This window comes from Olea europaea, chromosome 23 (assembly GCF_002742605.1).
Source record: "Olea europaea var. sylvestris chromosome 23, O_europaea_v1, whole genome shotgun sequence".
Taxonomy (NCBI): Eukaryota; Viridiplantae; Streptophyta; class Magnoliopsida; order Lamiales; family Oleaceae; genus Olea; species Olea europaea.
Window position 1 is genome coordinate 11,683,436 of NC_036259.1, and position 6,876 is coordinate 11,690,311.

The window sequence follows — 6,876 nt, forward strand, 5'->3', positions numbered from 1 at the left end:
CCTTTCATTGCAAAAAGGTCATTTTCATCCATTTTTTCAATAAAATGACGATTTTACCCTCCTATTCAAATAAAACAAAAAGAAAAGATGAATTACCAACTGCAACCATAATCCTTAAATTTTTAAAAAATTAAAAAAAATCATAAATTCTCAACCACCACCATTTTCACAACCTATCAAGCTGCCAACTATAAATCCACATAATACCACCTTTCGGCCACCATGCCCACTAGACTCCATCACCGTAAATGTGGTTGTTTCGGACAGATTGGTGACCAATACTATGGAGGAGGTTATTGGGGAGAGTGAGGCGACGCTGGTGGTGGTAGAGTCCTATGTGTTGTGGTCGAAAAGTGGTGCTATATGAATCTATAGGTGGTGGCTTGGTGGGGTTGTGAAAGTGGCGGTAGTGGAGAATTTAGGATTTATCTGTAATGTTTTGAAAGATTTAGAACTATGATTGCAATTAATTAATTATTTTTTTTCTTTTCTTTTTATTTTATTTCAATAGGAGGGTAAAATCGTCATTTTATTGAAAAATGGATGAAAATGACCTTTTGCGCAATGAAATGTGAAATGTAGGGGTAAAAATGCTAAAGATGAAAGGTAGGGATGTTTTGCACAATAATATTGAAAGGTAAGGACCTTTTTTGCTAATTATGCTAAAAAATAAAAGGTAGGGACGTTTTGCACAATAACTTTGAAAGGTGGGGACCTTTTATGCTAATTACCTTTTTGATTTAACGGAGCATTTTAACGGAGAGTTGACAGAAGGACGTTTTGCGCAAAAAAATGTAAAGGTAAGGGTGTAATCCACCAAAAAATGAAAGGTATGGACGTTTTCCACAAAAACATCGAAAGGTAGGGATGTTTTGTGCTAATTACCCAAATGGAAATCATTTGCCCCGAAAAAAAAGACACATGAAATTTACCCCAACATATTACAAATTACAATACTCCAAACAACAATTAATTTGCGAAGTCATGTGGGATTACATCAAATTAATATTAAAAAAATCATGAAAAGTTTAACATTTTGTAGGTTTGATGCATATGTGTGTAACGACAGGCAATATGTAATAACTAACCTAAGTGGTGCCAAAATGGATGTTTAATCCAGTAGTTTAGACACATAAAAAGTAGATATTTAAAATAAAATTTGAAAACGACTTAAACTCACATGCTCGAGGTTTGCAAAATCGATTTTGGGGCTTCATCCATCTGATTCTGCTTAATGGAAAGACGACCATTTTGTGATTGCTTAAAGAGGTGTAGCTTCATCCCTCTGGTGGTTCCTTATGACTCCCACAGATAAACGAGGGTTTGGTTTTGTAGTTACAGAGTTGTCTTGGTTTGATTGTCGATTCTTGGAAAAACTCATAGTTGAAGGGTGACTTGGAGATGCCAGTAATGGTAGGTAGCGTCTACTGTAATGAGAATGACGCCAGATTTAGAATAGGTTTCTGTTGATTTATGTCAGCTTCATTAACGTTATCTAGAGACTAAGAGTTTGTATAAATTGCATATAAATGAATAAAATGGATTAGATGAAACGTCAACAATGAAGAATATGTTTATGTTGTTTCTATAGATGATTCTTGTGGAAGGTGATATTATGATTCAGCGATACGTAATTTTGGGGATTTTGTACGAGAATGGGGTATTAATAAGAATGTATGGTGGCATAAAAATAGCCGGAATAAGTTTATATAATGATGCATGTATTGTAGAAAAAATCAGTTTGTACCGAAATGGGTTTGACAGAATATCACTACAACAAAAAGGATTTTTTACGGTGTGCAGCCAATGCCATAAAAAGTGGACAAGGACTTTTTACGGCATGCGATGTACGCTATTTACGAACGCCGTTATTAGTTATATGATTTTTTACGGCGTGCGCCTACATATCGTAAATGCGAATTTTTCCTTTTAACGATGTGCAGTCACACGCCGTGAAAGGTGATCCTGTTACCATTTAAATGTTAATTTAATTTTAAAATTTTATTTATTTATTTGATTACCAGCATCTATAATAATTACACAAATCTAATTTCAACTCAACTAAGATGAAAATTAAAATATTTTTTAATACAAGCTAGCATGATAAATAACATTAACTAATTAATTATGCTAAGCTTAAATGAAAAAAGTAACCCAAACATTTATCATATAAATAAAATGTATCAATCAATGTAAAAAATACTTTCCAATATTCCCTCAACCAACAGACATAAGTTCAACAAATGATGAGCCTGATTGATAACTAATGGCTTCTCAAGTCAACCTAAATCTGTATTATGAGTTCATATAAGCATGTTTAGTTAAAAGTAAGCCACATTTATTTTAAGTAACTTTGAGCTTCCGAACATGTTTTGATTATTTTCTTCCTATAAGTTAAAAAATGTACTTAATTGGTAGTAGTAGGTTACAGTTCCAAAATATTATTAATATGAGAATCTACCTGTTTACTTACAAGTGGAGTCTTTAATGTTTAGCCAAACAAACAATCCTAGCTGATTATATTTAAGGACGAGCAAGGAGTTCTTTACTAATAATAGAGGGAGTGTCTCTCTTTATATATATCATCAAAATAAGCTTGGTCACTCTTCAATGAAATGGTCTTGGGATGGTCCCAACCATGGAATTCAAGTGAGTCCGTCGTAGAACGGCGAAATAATAAATATAACTAATCAATATATATAATAAATCACGAATAGCCATCAAATGAAGTTTCAAGACCATCAAAAACTGCAGAATTTAGTAAACATACACAGCATCATAGCACAACTGCGGTCCATTAAAAAAGTGGAAAGGGAACAATGTAAAGGAAATCATGAACATTAGATTGCAGAATTACTCAAGAAGTGTAACTCCATTAGTTATTTTGACGAACATGGATTAAACATTGCATCAATATCTAACATTCCTCTAGAAACTGGAACAAGAAGTGAACTCTATAATCAAAATTATAACAACATAAAGTTCGTTGAATAACATAAAATGCTGCTATAAGTTGAGCAAGCAACTGTGTTTATTTACCCCTTAATTATATTACTAACATAATACTGAACTTACAGTATAGTTAGGCAGCAGCCCCAGTAGTATATCACAACCTGTGCAATTACTAATTTATAAAATGCAAAAGGATGGACACTTGAAAACTATGATTGGTCAGGAACTGTTACATCTTTTGCAAGTAGTAAAATAAATTACTCCAAGAAATGAGCTTAGTTATCACAACTGAAGTAGTCGACATAACATTCTTTTCAGCAACTTCTAAAGCATCATAGACCTCGTCTACTGGGACAGATCACATATACAAATGAGTGAGTGCACAAAGGTAAAAGAGTGATAATAATTTCTGCAACAATGGAAAAAGTAGACAATAGAAAAAAAAAATGAAACTCCTTATCACCATTACTAAAAGGCAAATTTCAATAAAATAGCCCTATTCAGCCCACTTCATTTGGAAAATTGTCTGGTGCAAAAATGAGAAGAAGTAATACTAACCTAGAAACACGCGATCGGTAGTGGTGTGGCATGGTGGTAGCAGAAGGCTAGAGAGAAGTGAGAAGACGACATCAAGGCAGACGGGTGGGTTTTGCTGTATTGGGTTGTTCTCGCACAGGCGATAAAGGGATAGAATGAGGCCTTTCAATCTAAGTTTTTCATTTTCATATATTAAAAAAAAATCAGAGGCTCCTAAATTGCTGGGCTGATGGTTGATTGAACGATTGGTGGCTGATTGAAGGTGGTAATTTGGGAGAGAGTGGCGCGAACACAACAGGATAAGAACAAAGACGCCGACCCTGTTTTCTTAAAAGATGGAAAACAATTGGGACGAAACAAAATAAGGTAAAGAAAAGCAAGAAAAATAGCATTTTCGACGTGCATATGCATGCCGTAATAAGTTCACTTTTTTTTAATAAACACATAATGTCCTAAAAGAACACTGTAAATATTCACATTTTACGACGTTCATTTGTGCACGTCTTAAATATATCAAGTTATTGATTTTTTACGGCATACATATAACGCATGCCGTAAATAGTCTTCTTTTACAACATGCCCTAAATGCACGCCGTAAATTCATGTCGTAAAAAATCCACTTTTGTTGTAGTGATAAATACAGATCTCTCACATTGGGATAGGCTTCATGTGAATAAAATCGGGAAAAGTTACCTAGAACCCTTCTTTTCAAGATTACATTTCAAAAGCAAGTGGGTAAAAGATTAAATTTCAATAATCAGGTGGTAAATACTAATTTCTAAATTAATTAAAACAAATTAATTACACCACCCATCCTATCACCCTCGAATACTTATTTTACACCGTAGACCCTGATTCATTTCTAACCTACACAGTCTCTCTCTTCCCCAAAAATCAGATGGTCACTCTCTTACTTAAAAATCAGGTCAACGACTTCTTCCACACCCCACCCTCTAGATTCCGACCACTATTGCTTCTCTCACGCGGAGTTTTGCGAAATCGGTTGCCTACTACATCGGCTACTGCAACCACTCTCAGCGATTTGACGGCTTCTTCCCGACCCCACCCTCTAAATTCCAGCCACCTACTACTTCTCTCGCTGGTGTTTCACAAGACCAATCACCTATTGTATCAGGTTGTAATTTTCTATAATTTATGTGGTGATTTTGCAGCATGTTTTGTTATGGTTTTTTAGGTGCTAGCAGTGGTAGTGTGCTATGGTGGCGACGACGGGTTTATGGATTTTTTGGTAGGGCAGTGATGTGGTGTAGATAGAGATAAAAAGATATGGTGGCGGTGATTGTGGGGTGCTGTGGGTGTGTTGTGCGGTGGTGGTGCGGCAGTTTTGCGGGTGTTGTGGTGGTGGTAATTGTGGACATAATAGTATAGATGCTATGGTGCTCATGTTGGTGGTGCGGGTGCGATAATTTTCTAATCTATGGTTCGTTGGTAGTGGTGTAGGCTATGATGGTTCTGTGGTTGGCTATGATGGTTGTGTGATCGGTTGTAACTTGAGATTGATCTAGTCACAAACAGCCACACTGAATACAATTTTGGTCACAGTTAGTCACAACAAAGACAAAGTTGGTCATAGTTAATCACGGATCTGTGATGTGTGCAGATTTGTTTGTGATGAACCTATGCGATTAAGTAAGTGTTTGTTATGTCTGTTTGTAACCAATTTTATGTTGATTGTGATTGCTTGCGACTTGAGATTGATCTGGTCACAGACAGTCACATTGAATACAAATTTGGTCACAGTTAGTCACACCGAAGATAAAGTTGGTCACGGTTAATGCCAGATAACATAGGTTAGTGAATTTGTAACAAATAGTTACAAATTAGACGATCACATACAGTCACATTGAAAATAAATTTGATCACAAATAGTCACAAATGAAACAGTTGTGGTCACACATAACACGGTTGCAATTTGATCACCTACAATGCACCATTACAACCACCACAATTTTTGGAAATTTTTCTACAATGGGGTATAGAGAGAGAATTATTTTCAATTTTTTGAAATTTTTCTATCAGCGAGCTGAAGCAGTTGCCGGAATAATTATCGGAGTGGTCATTGGAGCAATTTTCCGTAAGGATCGTCGAACAGCCGTTGAAGTGATTGTCGAAACAGTCATTGGAGTAGTCGTCAGAGTGATCGCCGGAGCAACGGTCGGAGCGATCGCCAGAGCCGAAGCCGTCTCTGGTGAAGAGGTGGAGGGAAAGTGGTATAGTAGGGTGATAGGATGAGATGGGTGAGGTGGCATGAGTGAAATTAATTAATGTATATTATATTATATTTTAATATTTAATTAATCTATTTACCACCTATTTTGTGAAATATTTTAATGAGATTGTTATTGATGAAATGTGATAATTAAAACTACGAGTTATGTTAAGATCCCATAAAATAGTACAAAAAATAACCCACCCTCTCTAGCTGTGTCTTATCTATATAAATTCTATCAGCAGTCTTCCGTACACATAACAAGATTGTTGTAATTTCCACCTTATTGTATGAAAAGATATCTGTTAGGTGTTCTTATCTAATTCTACATCAACGAGTTAACTGTCTTAATAAAATCAGTCGATTTTATTGATGAACAATTACAATCAAATATTAGTGTAAACATTATCAACAAATCGTCTCACCTAATTATGAGTTTAGGCATGTTAATTTGACTCGTCGACTCGAATAGGTCGTGGCTTGGCCCGAGAAATAGTCGATTAGGGAGAATCGAGCCTCATTTTTTAACGTTGGCTCAACCCTGAGTTGGCCCGTGGGGCTTGTTGTATCACATCTTTAGTCTTGGTGGTTGCTTGCAAAAATATGCATGCAATTGTAGCGACCTTTTTGTAAATGCAAGTGTCTACCTCACGGCTGCCTTTTTTTTTTAATCATATAACATGTTAATAATAACAATTAGAATGTTACTAAAAAAATTAAGTAAATTTACATTTAAAATATTAAAGTAAATAATTATTTGTTCTCATACATTCTAGCCGCAGGGTTTGTGTGAAGCCTATTTTTGTTTTCTCATGTTAAAAGGACAATTTTATAACCACAAAATTTGAGATTGTATTGAACAATATTATTTCAAATATGTTTGACAAAAAATAAAAAGCTAAATATAATCTTCTAAGCACTTTTGATTAGGAAGAATGCTTAATGTATAGGGAGGGATTTTGTAACCCCACCTAAATACTCACAATAAGGGGGGTAAATACTCACAATAAGGGGGGTGGGAGAGATTTTTTTACAATATTTTACTCACATGGAATCCACCTCATATGAGTATTTTGGAATTCCTCTGTGAAAAATTAGTCAGTACACCCAAGTTAATTCTTTGTTTAGTTTGTGCTGAGGATCATTGATATGAGAAA